General features: G+C 43.9%; 1 long non-coding RNA gene across 2 annotated transcripts; it reads right to left on the bottom strand.

Moving 5' to 3' along the window:
* Window positions 1-10934: 10934 nt before the first annotated feature.
* On the bottom strand, window positions 10935-13399 carry LOC134459942 (uncharacterized). 2 transcript variants are annotated; one of them, XR_010036912.1, is made up of 3 exons: window positions 12647-13399; window positions 12164-12290; window positions 10935-11222 (listed from the first exon to the last, which is right to left on the bottom strand). It is a non-coding gene; the product is annotated as an uncharacterized LOC134459942 (long non-coding RNA). The 2 variants fall into 2 exon arrangements; XR_010036911.1 differs by having other exon boundaries at window positions 10935-12290.
* Window positions 13400-20137: the final 6738 nt, after the last annotated feature.

Consider the following 20137-nt stretch of genomic DNA (forward strand, 5'->3'; position numbering starts at 1 on the left):
AGTAAATATTAGTTCATTATTTAGCAAATATTCATGAAAAGACCAAAATTGGCACACAAAAAAACAGCATAGTTTCAATGAGCAACATAGTTACAATAGATACTCCGGGCAACATCCTACACAGTGCACCTTTAAAAATGTGTGGTGCGCTGCGCGTGCACTATGGACCTCCCTTATTTCAAATTCCTGGCTACGGCCATGGCTGTGTCACAATGACAATGGGAGTTGGAGTTTCCCAATGGGCTTTCACTTTCACTTTTCTTTCTCTCAAGAGGCGCACTTTTTGGTGCATTCCGCTTTCCTCTTTTGCAGTAATACTCTTAATGGCATAGGTCCAGAGCCGTCCATTAGGAGAGTTGTGCCAACTTGGGACCAGGAAGTCAGTTGGTGATGTGATTCACTTAGGTTAAAATATTTCTAAACAGCAACTATGTGTTCGCTGTGTAGACCAACACAGAACCATTACATAACAAACAAAGAATGTTTACCACATTGTCTGTGTGCTACGGCCACCGCCCAGAGCTAAAGTAACTAGCCTACTTCTATTGGAACTCAAGTCAATGGAGATTTTTGTGTAAAACGCTCCATGAGGCTCCTTGAGAGCCACCATTGCTGTGGAAAGATTGGACCATAGAGGTCTATGGGAGTGACGTAACTCTCATATTAGACTGCTCTGGCATAGGCCAGTGTGCTGCTGACCACATATTTCTTCCACCTGCTTGGTATGTGATGGAACTGATGTACGCCAATATGAAGGGGGCCTAGAAAGAATTTCTATCTCCCATTCTGGATGCATGATTGCCTGTGTTGTGCTCTAAAGCGACTGCCTGCCATAAAACGGAGGACTTCATGGACTGCCCCCCTGTAACTCTGTTTGGACTACAGAGGGTTAGCTCCATCAAATTCACTGCACATACACCTGGCACCTTCCACTATCATCACCCATACATTTTGGTGAGTAATGCCCTTCACAATCCTGACTTACAGGGGATAATCACCGTCTTGCAATGCCTTATAACTACGGGGTTGCGAGAATGTGTCTGCCCCCTGTATGTCTGGATTGCTAAGGGCATTACTCACCAAAATGTAGGGTGCCAGGTAGTGAATTTCATGGAGCTAACCCTCTGTCGTCTAGAGTTACAAGAGAGCAGTCCATGAGTAATTTGTTTTATTGCAGGCAGTCGCTTTAGAGCACAACACCAGTAGCACTGTGCAGTAGGATTCCTTTAACTTGCTTAATTTCATCAAACGAATGCAGGCTGTGTTCTATCGTACCCCGGTTACTGGAAGTAGACCTGGAAGTCGTAGCCTAATCATACATTGACTGCGCAGCCCAAGTGTTTGAATATTTGCATTATTTTAAACGGTGTCTGGCATAACCTAAAATTAACCCTTCAGACAATGCATTTTCAAACTGGTGCCGTGCTGCGATAAGTTTGACGGCCCTTGATTATGTGATTCCATTTGGTATGGTTGCTTGGTGGGTGCGGCCTAACAAATTGACATTTGAATGAAAAATGGTTAGCCAGGGTATACAAATACATTCTTTGCTTTTATGGTTTGATTAAGTAGCCCTACAGCTGTTATATTGTTATACTGACATGTGTGTACCAAACCTCTTTAATAATAATTAAAAAACGGAGAATAGTTTGCCATAGGAATACATTTAAATTTAGACAAAATACTGGGGAATTAATATATGTGCTGGAGATATATTTGTTTGCATTGTTGACTTAGTTATTACCATATTTGTCAGGGTATGGTTACAGTCCCTGGAGCAATGTGTCAGTGAGCAATGTTATGTGCCTTTCTCAATGGCACTTAAGCCATGGTGTGATAGCCATTCCTTTGTTTTGGGTTATTTTTAGATAATATTTTTGTTTTTTGGTATTTGTTTATTAAATATAAAGTAATTGAATGAAGTTTAGTAAATAATGGACATTTTTTATGGAAACAGTCTTTGAGGCCGAGCTGCTACCCATTGCATCACGTGACGCACGAATTTGGAGACATTACCTGTGACGCAGGGCGCAGGTGAATGGTGGAAACAGGTGGAAAATGGTGGATGGTTAGGAGCTTGGCAACAAACACTGTTTTGACCATATTCTTCAGTACAATCGTTTATTTTTGTTAAGTTTATAAACAGTTTTTATTTTGCAAACAACCTCAGTTAAAGTTTTGTGTAAATACGTTCTACAATAAACCACCTCAACTGGAGAAATGCGTTAATCCTGTCCAAGCCTCTATCTACTCCATTTTGGATTACTTTGGGAAACTTTTGAAAAATCTGGATCTACAAAAGTCAAAACAGTCTTGGATTAATTCTTTCGGATGCTGGAACCTTGGACAAGATCTAAAACAAGCTGGAAAATCGAACAAGGAAAGACTGTGAGTAAAACAAGGAAGTAGCCCAACGTCGGGCGGCGCTTTTAAATCCCCTTTGTCTTCGAAAACTTTTGGAATTGATGCTGCTGGACATTTAAGAACATTAATGAAAAGGATTAAACATGGAAAAGGCAGAAGAAGAAAATGTGCAGTATGTACAGACAATGCCTGAAATATCAGAAGATAATGCGGAGGAGGAACAGATAATGATTGACAAAGAAAGGGAATTGTACAAATTAATGCTTTCACGCAGAGGAAAACTGGGCGCATTAACGCGAAAGCGCAAAGACATTAACGGTTTGCTGGAGGCTGGAGAAACAAGAGACGAAGTGGAACAGGAGCTTTCTAAATTTCTGAGCTTCATGGATGATTTTGGAAAATTACATGAACGTGTCCAGTCTTTATTGCCAGAGGAGGAAAGAGGCCTCGACCATAGTGACTGGTTCGAGCCAAAGATTGTCAGCTTCGGTGAATTTATACAAGACATCGACATATGGTTAAGGGCTGATGTGGTGGAACCCGATGACTTAGATCCAAAAACAAATCATGGTGCTGGTGCAGGTGCTGCTGTCGATTCCGTGTCACCCTATGACAGCGTTTCACAAGCTGCAAGGAAGCCACAGAGTAAAGTGTCAAGTAGGGCCAGTAAAATATCCGACGCGCTCTCCGATGCGCGCGTGGAGCAAGCAAGGCTGGAAGCGCAAGCTGACTCCATGGATCGACAATTAGAATTGGACATAGAAGAATTGCAGATAAAATCAAAAAAGGAAAGGCATCAACTACAGGTGAAAATGGCACAAAACGCAGCCACAATTAAAGCCCTCTCTGAAACTGACCAACTGCCCGCCACTCCATCTGGCACATCGACTCAATATATAATCCCCACGACAACAAAAAAACGCCAAACCCAAGTAAAAACACCCGACGGAGAATACAGCTTGCCAAACGTAAAAGCAATCCCCACGCAGCCTAAATTGGAAACACAAAGCCCATTGGCAATGCCCCAAAGGCCCCAACCAGCACTAAGATCATCCTTAAAACCGACACCAGTGCCCAGCAATGACCCAATCGTAGACATTATGAAAAGGCAGAACGAGATTTCGGAACTTATGCTGAAGCAACAGGACTTGTCACAACTCCCACAACGCCAGGTGTCTGTTTTCCATGGAGACCCCCTACAATACAAATCTTTCATCAAATCATTCGAACAGTTAATCGAACGCAAAACTGATGACGCGCAACAGCGCCTTTATTTTCTAGAGCAGTACACTGCTGGCGAGGCGAAAAACCTAGTGCGCAGCTTTTTCCACCTTCCGCCAGCAGATGGCTATAAAGAGGCAAAGGCGCAGCTTGAGTGGCATTTTGGAAACCCATTCAAAATTTCCTCAGCATTTTTAGACAAAGCAATGACGTGGTCTGCCATTAGGGCAGAAGATGCTGTAAGTCTGAGGTCATATGTTATCTTTCTGAAAAGTTGCCATAACACAATGAAAGATATGAATTATGGTTCTGATCTGGAAGCGCCTGCTAGTTTAAAAATAATTGCATCCAAATTGCCATTTAAACTTAGGGACAAATGGAGAAGTGTTGCCAGCAACATTTATGATAAACACAAGCAGAGACCCACATTCAATGATTTAATCGCCTTTATGGACAAACAATCACGAATCATGCTGGACCCCATCTTCGGCGAGACACCGAGCCCACAGACACAGAAAACCCTGGATGGAACCACGGCGCCACAGCAAAAAAGGATCTTCACCAGGTCCAATGCAAGTAAGCAGAGCAACTTTGCAACATCATTGCAACCCATGGCAACATCACAGCACAACAATAACAAACCATCCTCAAATCAAAGTGATATCAGTGCATTCAGTAAGCCATGTATACTCTGCCATAACGACCATGCACTAGAAGGCTGTGACACCTTTAAAGCAAAACAAAACAAGGAGAAAGTGGAATTCTTAAAATCAAAAGGAATATGCTATGGATGTCTGCAACGTGGACACATAAGTAAAACCTGTACAAATCGCCTGTCATGCAGTCTGTGTCAACAACTCCACCCAACACTTCTGCATATATCTGTAAAAGACAAACAAACAAAACCCACAAAAGGAACCGGTCCAGATGCAGTGCTCTCAATGGCCACTGGTAGCCATACTGGGGCCGGCAAGCCAGACTGTGTCCTCTCAGTCGTACCCGTGAAAGTGAAGCTAGCAAATGGAACAAAAATCATACAAACATATGCCTTTTTGGATTCTGGAAGCTCGGCCACCTTCTGCACAGAAGAGCTGGCCAAGCAGCTGCATGCACCTGGAAGAAAAATGGAAATAATACTGAAAACAATGGGGGAAGAAAAGGCCGTCACCAGCCAAGAGGTGACAGGTTTGGAAGTGGCTGCATTAAACAGTGACTCTTTTCTAAAGCTGCCCAATGTGTTTACACAGGCAACAATACCTGTGACAAATGAAAACATTCCAAAAGCAACTGACATCAAAAAATGGCCTTACCTGGAGGAAGTCGACATCACTACAATTGATGCAGGCATTGGTCTACTCATCGGAGCAAACGTTCCAAAAGCCCTAGAACCCTGGAAAGTGATCAACAGTGTTGGTTCCGGTCCATATGCTGTGAAATCTATTCTTGGCTGGGTCATTAACGGGCCGCTTGGCTGTGATGACTCTGATAGCCCCTGTGTTCAAGTCAATAGAATATCCGTGGCCAACCTGGAAAACATGTTGATGAAGCAATACAACCAAGATTTCATGGACCAACACTACTCTGAAAAGCCTGAGCCATCGCAAGAGGATGAACAATTCCTGAAAATTGCCAACAACTCTGCTGAGCTGAAAGGTGGCCACTACCACCTTAAGTTGCCATTTCGCGCAGCCAACGTGAACATGCCCAACAACAAGAAAATAGCACAACAGAGAGCTCAGAGCCTGGTGAGAAAGTTCCAAAAGAACACAGAATTCTTTAATGAATACAAGGCCTTCATGAATGATGTAATGACAAAAGGGCAAGCTGAAATTGTTCCAGAGAATGAACTGCAGACAGAATCTGGCAACGTCTGGTACCTGCCCCACCATGGTGTCTATCACCCACGCAAAAACAAGCTGCGTGTGGTCTTCGATTGTGCTGCAGCATATGGTGGAACTTCTCTGAACAATGAACTTCTGCAAGGACCCGACTTGACAAACACACTCCTTGGTGCTCTGCTCCGCTTCCGCTTGGGCCCTGTCGCCTTCATCACAGACATAGAAGGAATGTTTCATCAGGTGCGAGTGGCAAAAGAACATGCAGACTTCCTGCGCTTCCTCTGGTGGCCTGATGGGGACATCACCAAAGAGCCAGTGGAGCACAGAATGCTGGTGCACATCTTTGGTGCCGTATCCTCGCCCAGCTGTGCGACATTTGCCTTGCAAAAAACAGCCAATGACCATCGCCATGAATACCCTGAGGATGTCACAAACACAATCATGCAGAACTTTTATGTTGACGACTGCCTCAAAGCAGTGAACAGCACAGAGCAGGCCCTCACACTCATACACCAGCTGAGTGAGTTGTGCGCCAAAGGAGGATTTCACCTAAACAAGTGGATAAGTAATGATCGCACAGTCCTCTCTGCCATCCCTGAAAAAGACAGAGCCAAGGATGTGCAAACACTGGATCTTAGCAATGAACAGCTACCAATGGAAAGAGCCCTTGGAACTCAGTGGAACGTGGAAAATGACCAATTCACCTTCAGTATAGCCATAAAGCCACACCAGCTAACAAGAAGAGGCATTCTTTCAGTCACCTGTTCTATTTATGACCCCCTAGGTTTCCTAGCCCCCATCACACTTGTGGCAAAGCAGATTGTGCAAAGCTTGTGTAAGCTAAAACTGAGCTGGGACGAGAAAATCCCTGATGACATCGCTCGTACCTGGGAAAGCTGGCATAGCACACTCCATCTCCTAGGCACCCTCGGAGTCAACAGAAGCCTCATTCTCCCAGGCTTTAGTCAGATCACTTCTGCACAACTGCACCACTTCTGTGACGCTAGTGAGGTGGGCTATGGCGCTGTGTCCTACCTGCAACTCACAAATGAAAGAGGTGATGTACATGTGGCATTCGCCTTTGGAAAAAGCAGAGTGGCCCCACTCAAGACCACAACCATTCCGAGAATGGAGCTTGCTGCAGCGGTACTGGCTGCACGCTTGGATCACATGCTGAAAACAGAACTGCATCTCCCACTCTCAGACTCAGTCTTCTGGTCAGACAGCATGACTGTGTTGCAATACCTTGCCAACAGGACAAAAAGATTCAAGACCTATGTAGCAAACCGCATCGCTCTGATTCATTCATTGACGAAGGTGGAGCAATGGAGACACATTCCTTCCAAGCAGAATCCAGCTGACGCAGCCTCACGTGGCTTAACAGTGCAAAACTTCCTACAGTCCCAAGTGTGGTTCAATGGCCCACCTTTCCTGCAAAGCAATACGCAATGGCCGGAAGTGATGGAGAACACACATGACATTCCAGAGAATGACCCTGAACTGAAGAAGGAAGTTTTCAGTCATGCCACAGCTGTCCTGCCACTGGAATCTAGCCCCACCTCCAAATTGCTCGCCTACTTCTCCAAATGGAATGACTTAAAGCGAGCTGTAGCATGGATTCTAAAGATCAAAGACACCCTGAAACAGAAATGTGACGAAAAGAAAAAAGCAAATGTGAACCAACCAGGCCGGCCTAAAAGAAAAAAGGAAAGGATGAACTGTAAGCTCACAGCAGATGACTTGGAAAAGGCGGAACAAGCCATAGTAAAGTATGTGCAAAAACAACACTACATGGAGGAAATCTCTCTTGTGAACGAGGGCAAGGCCGTAAAAGCAACAAGTTCATTGTACAAGCTGGATCCCATAATGATGGACGGTATCCTAAGAGTAGGTGGCCGACTGCACAGGTCTGCATTACCAGAGAAAGCAAAGCATCCTGCTATTTTACCCAAAAGCAGTCACATCTCTAAGATCATCCTACGCCGTGTATATGAGCAAGTTGGACATGACGGGAGGAATCATATGCTCTCTACACTCCGCAGACAATATTGGATCCCCCATGCCAATGCCCTGGCAAGAAAGATTATTGGGAAATGCAAGATATGCCGTCGCAGGCGCCAAAAACCTGGAATACAAAAAATGGCTGACCTTCCATCTGAGCGACTCGTTATGGACCTCCCTCCCTTTTCTCACGTAGGAATGGATTACTTCGGCCCTATTGAAGTAAAAAGAGGGAGGAATACCATAAAAAGATATGGCGTCATCTTCACATGCCTAGCCTCCCGTGCTGTTCACCTGGAAGTGGCTCACACCCTCGATACAGACTCATGCATCAATGCCATCCGAAGATTCATCTGTAGGAGAGGACAAGTGATGCACATAAAATCAGATAATGGAACCAATTTCATAAGTGCAAATCGTGAGCTAAAGCAAGCTTTGAAAGACATAAACAAAGACAAGATACAAAGTGTCCTAAGACAAGATGGAATTACATGGACCTTTAACCCACCGCACGGAGCCCATCATGGTGGTGTCTGGGAACGCCTAGTGCAGCAGGTCAAAAGAACCCTTTCCTCTGTTATGAAGCAGCAGTTGGTGGACGATGAAGCCCTGAGCACAATCTTCTGTGAAGTCGAGGCTATATTAAATGACAGGCCAATAACCCCATCCAGTGATGACCCAAATGACCTTGAGGCATTGACACCAAATCACCTGCTGTTGTTAAAAGGGCAACCTGTTCTCTCCCCTGGTCTGTTCGATGAGCATTCAAGCTATGGAAGAAGGCGCTGGAAGCAAGTCCAGTACATCAGTGACTTATTCTGGAAAAGGTGGGCTAAAGAATACCTTCCCATAATGCAGCAGCGCCAAAAATGGAACCGAGCTCAACGAAGCTTCACAGTAGGAGACCTGGTCCTGCTGGTTGATGAGTCTGCCCCTCGCAATTCATGGCCACTAGGGCGCATTACAGACACCACAAAAGACCACAAGGGGCTTGTGCGAAAAGTGCGAGTCAAGACCCAAACTAATGAACTGGAAAGGCCCATTACCAAACTCTGCCTCTTACTTGAAGCAGAGTAGAAATCATTGACCCTCAGTTATTTCTGAATATTAATGGTTATTTTGAAAAAGAAAAGAAAAACTAAGAAAAGAAGTGAAGTAATGTTTAAAGTTTGGCTTAGAAGCCTTTGGATATAGTGGAATACTGATAATTTGATACATTATAAATGGCTATTATTATTATTACTTGAATGCTTTAACCATTACTTCCAGGTTGGATCCTGCTAACTTTTTTGTGTGGAAGATTCTATTTTTGAAACCTTTTGAACCTTTTTTCAGTTTTTTGATGGAATATCCTATTTCCCTTTTTGATGGATTATATTTTTCCCTGATGGATTATGCATTTTTGCGAAGAAAGATTTTTATTTTTCTCTTTGGGGACAATACCTTTTTTGAGCTTTCATGTGCAGTGCACATGCATTTAAATGGACTACAATGTGGACATTTAATAATTCCTTGATTGATGAATGATTGAAGTATGGCTGGCTATTCACATATTCTTTTTTTTTGGTAATTATTTGTGAACAAAAATTAGGGGCCGGAATGTGATAGCCATTCCTTTGTTTTGGGTTATTTTTAGATAATATTTTTGTTTTTTGGTATTTGTTTATTAAATATAAAGTAATTGAATGAAGTTTAGTAAATAATGGACATTTTTTATGGAAACAGTCTTTGAGGCCGAGCTGCTACCCATTGCATCACGTGACGCACGAATTTGGAGACATTACCTGTGACGCAGGGCGCAGGTGAATGGTGGAAACAGGTGGAAAATGGTGGATGGTTAGGAGCTTGGCAACAAACACTGTTTTGACCATATTCTTCAGTACAATCGTTTATTTTTGTTAAGTTTATAAACAGTTTTTATTTTGCAAACAACCTCAGTTAAAGTTTTGTGTAAATACGTTCTACAATAAACCACCTCAACTGGAGAAATGCGTTAATCCTGTCCAAGCCTCTATCTACTCCATTTTGGATTACTTTGGGAAACTTTTGAAAAATCTGGATCTACACATGGAGAGGTCAGGGGTATTCGAACCTGCAACCCCCAGATTAAAAGACCAACTCTCTAACCACTAGGCCAGTGTTTCCCAACCAGGGGTACGTGTACCACTAGGGGTACGCGAGCACACAGCAGGGGGTACTTGGAAAAATTTAATTTTAACAAACATATGGAGCTTAGTTACATTGGGATGGAGAAAGCGATATAGAACTTGACTTAGGGGGTACTCATGGCACAATGAAAAGGCTTGGGGGTACACAAGACAAAAAAGGTTGGGAAACATTGCACTAGGCCACGGCTGCCCCACCACTAGGCCACGGCTGCCCTGTGTATGTTGTGACTCCTGTCCTGTGTGTTTCTTTTTCAGTACGGATTCCATGGAGGTGGATGAAAACCAGCCTGATGAGAACCAACCTGATGTGAGAAGGGATGCCTTGAGGTAAGTTAATGAATTGTATTTAGTTGTGCCATAGTTTGTAACTCATTACTGCATTCAGTTTTATACCGGTTAGGAATTGACAGTTTGATCACAACTAGTAGTGTTGTCTTTTTGCCCCTCCAGCACAGATGTACCTCCTCCACACCCGTACCATGATTATGCTGTTCCACCGCTGACACCAGAGGAACAACTTGAGGCGGCTCGCAAGCACATCATTGAGCAAGACAAGTTAATAGCACAACTCAAAGATAAAGTGTTCAGTGTGTCAAGATTCCAGTGTGATGATAGTCCGATGTCATTTTACACTGGATTCCCAGACTATGACACCTTTAAAGCTGTGTATATGGCTCTACAGCCCACAGCCACAAGCATGGTAGGATGGAGTCAGGCTCAAAGGCTTAGACAAACAGAGGTACAGGTCATTAGACAGGCATTTAATATCTCCAAACTAGCAACTATGGACCAGTTCTTTCTCTTTCTCTGTTGCCTCAGACAGGGGTTTGCTGAGCAGGACCTTGCGGTGCGCTTTGGTGTGTCACAGTCAACTGTGAGCAGAATTTGTCACCTGGGCTAACTATCGATACTTCATGTTAGGATCTCTCCCCATTTGGCCTTCAAAAGCCACAGTAGATGAATGTATGCCTACTTGTTTTCAAAACACTTACCCAGACACCAGAGTCATTCTAGACTGTACAGAAATATATGTGCAAATGCTTAGTTTGCAGGTACTTAACTCCAAAATCTATTCCCATTACAAGGGCAACCCAAATTTCAAAGGCCTGATTGGAATTGCCCCGTCTGGTGAGGTGTCATTCGTTAGTGACCTGTACACAGGCTTCATATCCGAGAAGGAGATTACAGAATTGTCCGGCATCCTAGCAAAATTTTATGGCGTCATACCCATGACACTAGTAGGCTCTGTTAACCAGATGTGGGCAGTGAGTGCAATGTTAAACTTCCAAGGCCCATTATTCTGAAATTCTGAAAAATTCAGTCACAAGTGAAACAGGAAACATACATTGAATTGATGTTTATTTGTACAAATCTCTCATGCTTCAAATGTACATGATATTCATGATATATCATCATATTATACGAAATGTTCTTATACTAAATGTTGTTGTTATATAATAATGTCTTGTATTATTCATACATCATTTCTCTTTGAAATTATAATAAACAAACCTGTGAAATGCAATCATTTGTTTTTGTTTACTGACTTTTTGTACAGTGCAGGCAGGAAGGAGGAGGAAAAAAAACTATCAAGTTTAGCGTTCATCTCTTGGCCATGGGAAAGCTCCAGCTGTAATAGATCAGAATACAAAACATTAGAAAAATGTTGAGTACAGCATATGGGTCGATGACATTTTTTTGTGGCAGGTCAGGTGATATCTCAGCTAGTACCATATTGTATAAAATTATTTGAATTACTTAATTTGAAATGTACCACCCTGATACTGATATGTTTGTAATACATGGCCAGATTCATATTTAGGCCTAAGTCCTTTTTGAAAGTAATTTATGTAACAGTAGTGTAATGCCATGCATTTTAAACATAGTAATATTGTAGTGTACAGGATTATTTTGAAAAGACAGTAACATGTGATCAGTAATGCATTACAGTTTTTGAGTAACTTTCCCAACACTGGTAATAACTAGAGTAACTAACTCCAAAGGCACCATGACTTCAGTAGCCTACAAACACAGTACAGTAATCATGGACACTCAGTGTACCGAAACTGACAGAGGGTAGAGGAACACCGCTTGAAAAACTGTTTCCAATACAGCAACAAGTCCCAGAGTACCGGTATATTTTGCCATTTTGGAATTATTTTGTCTGCTATGCTTACTTTCTTATCACCTCACCATACATGGCCATCTCTGATTCTCCACCCCCCCCCCCTCGACGTTTACCGTAGCCAATGTTGTGCGTTTAGGGAACAGCGTTTTCCTCGACAACCTCTGTCAATGCTCTTTGATCTGAGCAACTGCGATAGGACCATCAACACTTTGCCCTGTCTGGTTATACTATTTGACATGCAACATGTTTAATCACCATAACTTAACGCCATGTTAAACGCGTGGTGCTGATATTAGGCCTATAGACAGGGGAAGTGTATCAGATCTAAACATGTAGGAAGCAGTTGACATTCACATGCACACCCGTGCCTCACAGATGCCGTAATAAACAAAAACGCTTTTTTTGTGGTGTTACATTTTACACATAGCTCGATTGAAGCTCACCTGAGTAATGCTCTTCCTAGAGCTCAGAAGGCACAGCATCCTTTATAAGCTTTGTGATACCACAGGCGGTCTTTACAAAACACTGCTTCTCAAAGTGCTCAGAGCAAACTTTGGTCTCAGCGTTGATCTGTAACCATAAATACCAGGGTATGCATTTTAGTTCGTTAGCAAAACAACTTGATTTTGGCACACGTAGGCCTATACTGGTTCTTGTAGCACAAAATCAGTGGCCATCGGATCGCTTACCACACAATTAAAAGCATAATCTTGAAATAGCGATCTGAATGAATGAATGAAACTTTATTGTCATTGTACAGGTACAACAATCATATAAATGTAGCGTTGTGTAATTACACATTCATATTTTTTTTTTATTTCACCGAGGCATTCGCTTCATTAGGCTACATGAGTCATGACAAGTTTGGCGAGCTAGCTTATTTGTGCTAGCTAATGCGTATGATTGAACATAATTTTGCATCTTACCTTGAAATATGGACCAAGATCCCTCTTGATTTGATTTATACATTCACGGCGAAGTGCCTGCTCTTTGTGGAAACGGTGGAAAGTCTGTCCACGGTAGGATTTTTTCTCTTTGAGGACGAACATTTGGGCACACAACAGTGAGGCGCTATGACAGCTGGTGCGTTGCCGAATGTACCCCTGAAGTGTACCCCTCAACGTCTTTAGAACGTTCCGGGTGAATAAGGCGAATAAACAAACGCCACAAGACGGGCAATACATGTGTGTGTGTATGTTACCGGACAATTTTTCTCAGAACGATCAAATAAATGCTAAAAAATGAATGCTCTTCACTCGCCGCATCGACCGTCTCATCCACTCGCTGAAAGTATGTAATTATTCCTCACTATTTCCTGTTTCGTCACGTCCGCTTTCCTGACGCCCCATTAGGGAACGGATCAGGCAGGAGGAACGCGTTGGGCACCTACACCACTTCCGTAAGAAATTTCTCACTTCCGTAAGAAATTTCTTACTTCCGTAAGAAATTTCGTTAATGTAATGTGTTTTTGGAGTTTGCGTTTGTGTTTCGTGAAATGTAAATGTGTCTCGCAGTTTGCTTTTGTGTTTTGTGTTTTGTTAATTTGCTTTGTGTTTCGTGAAATGTAAATGTGTCTCGCAGTTTGCTTTTGTGTTTTGTTCATTTGCTTTCACATTTGCAAATGTGTTTAATGAAATGGTAATTTGCTTTCACATTTGCAAATGTGTTTAATGAAATGTTTTTTTTTTTCAAGTAAGATATTGTAAATGTAGGCTAATTTTGTTTCCAAACTTGTCAATGTGATTTGTATCAAAGGTTTTTTTGTCAGATCATTGAAATGTAGGCTATTTTAGATTATTTGTAATGTATTTTAGATTTGTTTTTTTGTTTTGTTTGTTGTACATTTATTAATGTGTTTTATGAAATAGGAATGAGTTTTTTAAAGATGTAAGTGTATAATGCAAATGTAATTTTGTTTTCAAACTTGTTAATGTCAGTTGCCCTATGTGTTTTGTAGAGTTGTTTTTACATTTGTTAATGTGTTTTGTGAAATGTCAACTTGTTTTCAATATGTAAGTGTGTATTCTCAATGTAATTTTGTTTTCAAAGTTGTTTATTTGTGTTGTATAATGTAAACATTGATTGCACTACTGGGCCACCGTAATTATCTCATTTATTACTTGCCCATAGTTATTGGTTTATTACTACATTATTAATACTTGACATTATTGGTATTTTATGTTTTAATTCACTTAATAGCCTTTAAAAATAGGACACTAAAGGACAAGTTTAACTGATTTAAAATAGTTTCAAGAGGTGAAACTTACTTTAATTTCCAAGACAATTTAATACAAGCTAATTAGCTCTAGGCTCCTCAGTTTACTTCTTAAACTCAGTTTAATTCTTAATATACCAAAATGGCTGATAAGGACATTGCAAGTGAAATGCTAGGCCAAGAAGTTACGCATGAAGAAGAAGAGGAGTCTGTTCATGATGAACCCTTAGAAGAAAATCCTGCCAAGGACACTGAAGTGAATGCAGACACTGGTGTTACTGAAGACAAGAGGACAAGAAAACTTACTGAAAAGGGTCAGGAGCTACATAATGAAAAATTAAAGAAACTTCAACGCAACTTCGACAAAACATATGAGAAATGGAAAATACTTGCCAAAGAGGCTAAAAAGGCACTCTCCTTACCCAAGTCAGCAGAAGTTCTACATGAACACCAACTTCAAGTTCATACTGCTGATCTCGAAGTGAAGGAACGCTATGAGGATATTCGTAAACACAGTGCCCCAGACGCAGACACCAGACGCCGGGTCGACACCTGTGATGCTGTATCAAAGCAACTCATTCAACGGTTACATGTTCTCCAGGATGAAGACATAGAGAAGCATGTGCCAACTTTGCAAGCACCATGGGGTGACACTGGTTCAGTGTTTTCATGTAAAGAAGATCGAGTGTCCACGTTTAGCCGCCCAGCCTCTGGACGTGTTTCGAGACGCTCAGTCACGTCTTCCACAAGGAAGCAGGAGGCAGAAGCAGAGTATGCAGCTACCCAAGCTACCTTGAAAGCTCTAGCAGAAATGGAGGAGGAAGAGAAGGAGCTTGAAAGGCTTGAGGCTGAGAACAAAAGGCAGATAGCGGAGCAAAAGGCAGAAAATGCTGAAAGGCAAGCACAAGAAGAGGCAAGGCGGGCAGAAAACGCTAAAAGACAGGCGCAGCAAGAAGCAGAAGATGCAAAAAGAAAGGCGCAGCAAGAAGCAGAAAATGCTGAAAGACAGAAGTTACTTGAGGAGAAGCGCAGACAGTTAGAGCGTTTGGAAGCAAAGAAAAGAATGAACGCTGCTAAGGCAAGACTGCAAGTCTACGAACAAGACGTAGGCTCAGATGAAGAAATATCAGACCTTCTTCATAACCTGTCAGTGCCTCCACCTAAAGCTAAAGCCCCTCCAAAGTACAGTATGCCTTCACAGCCTGTCAGTAGGCCCCCTGCCATGAGTGATAAAGTCCCAAGGCCTGCGTCTCCAGCTGCTCGCTCCACTTCTCATGATAACAGCACCACAATGCTAGCTGAAGCGATAGCAGAGTCCATAAATACAAGCCGTCTTCCAGTGCCAGAGCCGCCGATGTTTTGTGGAGACCCAATGAGATACAAGGACTGGAAAATGTCATTCCTAACTCTGATAGGCCGGAAGAACATTCCTGTCAATGAAAAGATTTACTACCTCCGCAAGTATGTCACAGGAGCTGCAAAGAAGGCGATCGAAAGTTATTTCCTGGTGGGCACTGAGAAAGCCTATGACTCAGCATGGGAGATATTAGAAGAGCGATACGGCAATTCTTTTGTGGTCGCTAAAGCTTTCCGTGACAAGCTCAATTCGTGGAATAGGATCGGACCCAAAGACAGCGTTGAGCTGAGAGAATTCGCAGACTTCCTGCGAGGCTGTCAAGCAGCCATGAGTCACGTTAAGAGTCTTGAAGTACTAAACGACTGCAGTGAAAATCAAAGAATTCTCAGTAAGCTCCCTGACTGGCTCACTGCCAGGTGGAACAGAAAGGTAATGGACTACGAAGAAGAAAACCATGACTTTCCGAAGTTCCACACCTTTGTTGAGTTTGTGTCCAGAGAAGCTAAGATAGCTTGTAATCCAATGACTTCGCTTCATGCTCTGAAGAGTGGTGATGCTGAAAGAGCAAAGCCGTCTATGTTGGCGTGAAGGTGCTGGCAAGTGCATCTGAAGAGAGGCCAGATGTTGAAGGACAAAAGGGCGATGCTAAAGGATGCATGTTTTGTGAGAAGACAAACCATGTTATTCAGACATGTCGGAAGTTGATGGAGAAGCCTGTCAAAGAGCGAGTCAAGTATGTGCAGACAAAGAAACTCTGTTTTGCATGTCTAAGGCCAGGACACCACTCAAAGAGCTGTGAGAAGAAAAGTGTTTGCAACGTGTGCAAGGGGAGGCATCCCACATGTTTGCATGAAGACCGTGCCAAGACGGATGAAAAGGTCCAAGATGGACAACGAGAAAGTGGAAAACCCTCAAAGGGAAAGGAAAAGTCTAAAGTGTCCACAGAGTCCACTACTACTGAAGTAGCAAGCACAGCTATGTCCAACCAAGTCATGCACAATGGGAACAGCACATATGCGTCCACAATAGTGCCAGTTTGGCTGTCAACAACAAGAAACCCAGATGCTGAAGTTCTGGTATACGCTCTTCTGGACAGTCAGAGCGATAGCACGTTCATCCTACAAGAAAGGGCAGAGGCTCTTGACACACAGATGGAGCCTGTGCAATTGAAGCTATCCACACTAGCGTCCAAGCAGACTGTAATACCAAGTCACAAGCTAGTTGGGTTGCAGGTCAGAGGGTTTTACTCCTCCAAGAAAATCCCTCTTCCAGTGACTTATTCACGAGACTTTATCCCTGCTAGTCTAAGTCACATTCCCACACCCACGACAGCAAGAGCATGGTCTCACTTAGAGCACATTGCTGAAGAGATCACTCCTCTGATAGACTGCGACGTTGGCCTGCTCATAGGGTACAACTGTTCCCAAGCCCTCTTGCCGAGAGAAATTGTATCAGGCAAGGATGACGAGCCGTTCGCAGTAAGATCTGACCTTGGCTGGAGCATTGTTGGCTGCGTCAATCCCTGTGTTGACTATGGAGACGCCATAGGAAGCAGTCACAGAATCATTGTGAAACAAGTCACACCAAGTCTACAGTCACAGAGTGACCTAGCAAGTCAAGTTCAGTACATATGCAGAACACAAGTCAAGGAAGTAATCGTTCCGACAGATGTGCTGAAAGTGCTTGAATCCGACTTCAGCGAGAGAAACGTGGAAGACGCACATTTCTCTCAGGATGACCTGAGCTTCATCACGAAGATGGAGGAGGGCATAAAGACACTATCGAATGGACAACGCGAAATGCCATTGCCATTTAAAGAAGACAAACCGCGTCTGCCCAACAACATGAAGTGTGCAGACCATCGTCTCCGGTGTCTGAAAAGGAGATTTGAGAAGGACAAGCAGTACCACAAGGACTATGTTGCATTCATGAACAGCATAATATCCTGTGGAGATGCTGAGAAGGTCCCGGAAAGTGAACTCCAACGAGGCTCTTGCTGGTACATTCCACACCACGGAGTCTACCACCACCAGAAGCCAGGGAAGATCCGTGTGGTGTTCGACTGTTCAGCCAAGTTCGAAGGAGTATCACTTAACGACCATCTACTCACCGGACCAGAGTTGACCAATACCTTGATAGGTGTCCTGTGTCGATTCAGGAAGGGCCCAGTAGCCGTGATGTGCCATATTGAGCGCATGTTTCACCAGTTTTGGGTCAGAGCAGAAGATCAGGACTACCTCAGGTTCCTATGGTGGGACAACGGGGACATCAAGACAGAGCCATCAGTGTACCGAATGAAAGTGCACCTATTCGGTGCAGCCTCCTCACCTGGCTGTGCGAACTATGGCCTCAAGCACGTCACTGCACAAGGACGAGGTCAATTCAGTGAAGCAACAATTAACTTTGTCGACAAGAACTTTTACGTCGACGATGGCCTGATAACTGTCTCAACGCCGGAAGAAGCCATAAAGTTGGTTGCTGAAGCCAGACAGCTCTGCAGCTCTGGAAGGTTGCGCATCCACAAGTTCGTTTCCAATTCCCAAGAGGTGCTTGCATCCCTCCCGAAAGAAGAGTGTGCAGATTCGTCAAGAAGTCAAGACCTGGCTCTGGGTGAACCCCAGATGGAGAGAGCGCTAGGTGTGAAATGGTGCGTCACATCAGACCACTTCAACTTAAGAGTGGTGGTGGACGAGCGCCCACTTTCTAGAAGAGGAGTGTTGTCGACTGTGGCCTCCATCTTCGACCCCTTAGGCTTCGTCGCTCCCTTTATTCTGATCGGGAAGCAAATACTACAGCAGATGTGCCGCGACAAGGTCGGATGGGATGATCCGCTACCTGACGATCTGAAACCACGGTGGGAGTCCTGGCTCCTGGACTTGAAGAACCTGGCAGACGTCAAGATTCAGCGATGCTATCTCCCATCAGAGTTCAAGCAAGTCCAAAGATACAAACTCCATTACTTCTCCGATGCGAGCGTCCTGGGATATGGAGAAAGTACTTACCTGCGGGTAATCAGTGAAACAGGACAAATTCACTGCTCCTTAGTGATGGGCAAATCCAGAGTGGCCCCCACTAAAGTCACAACTGTGCCAAGACTCGAGCTATCGGCAGCAGTCGTAGCTGTACGCATGAGTGACATGCTAAGAAAGGAACTAGAAATAGACGCTCAAGAAGTCTTTTGGACAGACTCAAAGGTCGTCCTTGGATACGTGAACAACGATGCAAGACGATTCCGTGAACAACGATGCAAGACGATTCCACGTGTTTGTGGCAAATCGCATCCAACGGATTAAAGACAGCACCAGACCAGATCAGTGGAGACATGTGAGCTCAGAAGATAACCCCGCCGATCATGCATCGAGAGGCCTGCGGGCAAAGGATCTCATTGCCTCCAACTGGTTCTCTGGTCCTGACTTTCTCTGGAGTGAAGAACTTCCCAGTGGAAATGTTGAGGTGGAAGATGTAGCAGCAGAAGACCCTGAAGTACGCAACGTTGTGGTACACAAGGTTTCAGCTGCACAAGCTTCACTGCTGGATCGCTTCCTTAAGTTCTCCTGCTGGACAAGATTGGTCAAGGCCATTGCTCGTCTCCTGCGACTTGCCAAGGAGCTGAAAGGTTCAATCTCAAGAACAAATGAAGCTTCAAGTCTGGTGGAAAGGAGCGACGCGGAGGCTACCATCATTAGTCTTGTTCAGAGAGAAGCCTTCGCGGAAGAAATCCAAACTCTCCAACATGGGAAGGAGCTCATTAAGACCAGTAAGCTCTACAACCTGAACCCTTAGGGTGGGAGGTCGGCTGACGCATGCTGATTTGCACCATCACATCAAGCATCCAGCTGTTTTACCTGCCAAAGGTCACGTAACAAGACTGCTTATACGGCATTATCATCAACAAGTGCAACATCAAGGACGTGGCATAACAGTCAACGAGCTACGAGCCAATGGATTTTGGATACTCGGATGCAGTAATGCAGTCTCATCCTGCATCAACAAGTGTATCAAGTGCAGAAGATTTAGAAGGTCTACAGAGAATCAGCAAATGGCAGACTTGCCGCGCGACCGCCTGGAAGAAACACCTCCATTCACGTATTGCGGAATTGACTGTTTCGGACCGTTCTACGTTAAGGACGGACGGAAGGAGTCAAAGCGCTACGGCCTGCTGTTTACGTGCTTATGCTCTCGTGCAGTGCACATAGAGCTTCTTGAAGAGATGACCACAGACTTTTTCATCATCGCTCTCCGTGCCTTCATAGCCATACGTGGCAATGTTCGACAACTCCGCTGCGATCAAGGCACCAATTTCGTCGGTGCTAGGCGTGAGTTCGTAGAGGCCTTGAAGGAGATGGATCAAGAACGCCTGAAGATACTAGGCTGTGAGTTTGTCATGAATCCGCCATCTGCAAGCCACATGGGCGGTGCCTGGGAAAGGCAGATTCGGACAATAAGAAGTGTGCTGACGTCTATCCTGGATCAGTCCTCCAATCGACTGGATACTCCATCATTGAGGACATACTTCTATGAAGTAATGGCGATCATCAACAGTCGACCATTAACAGCTCACTTACTGAACGATCCTACGGGACCACAGCCTCTGTCACCTAACCATATACTGACAATGAAGTCCTCGATCATTCTTCCACCACCTGGAAAGTTTGAAAGAGAAGACCTCTACCTCCGGAAGAGGTGGCGCAAGGTCCAATACTTAGCCAACGAGTTTTGGTCCAGATGGTGCAAAGAATACCTGCTGAACTTACAACCACGTCAGAAATGGCAACGTAAGCGCAGGAACGCTCAGGTCAATGACATAGTGATTGTCAAAGATGACACTGCCTCAAGAACAGAGTG

This window comes from Engraulis encrasicolus, chromosome 12, assembly GCF_034702125.1.
Source record: "Engraulis encrasicolus isolate BLACKSEA-1 chromosome 12, IST_EnEncr_1.0, whole genome shotgun sequence".
NCBI classification, from domain to species: Eukaryota; Metazoa; Chordata; class Actinopteri; order Clupeiformes; family Engraulidae; genus Engraulis; species Engraulis encrasicolus.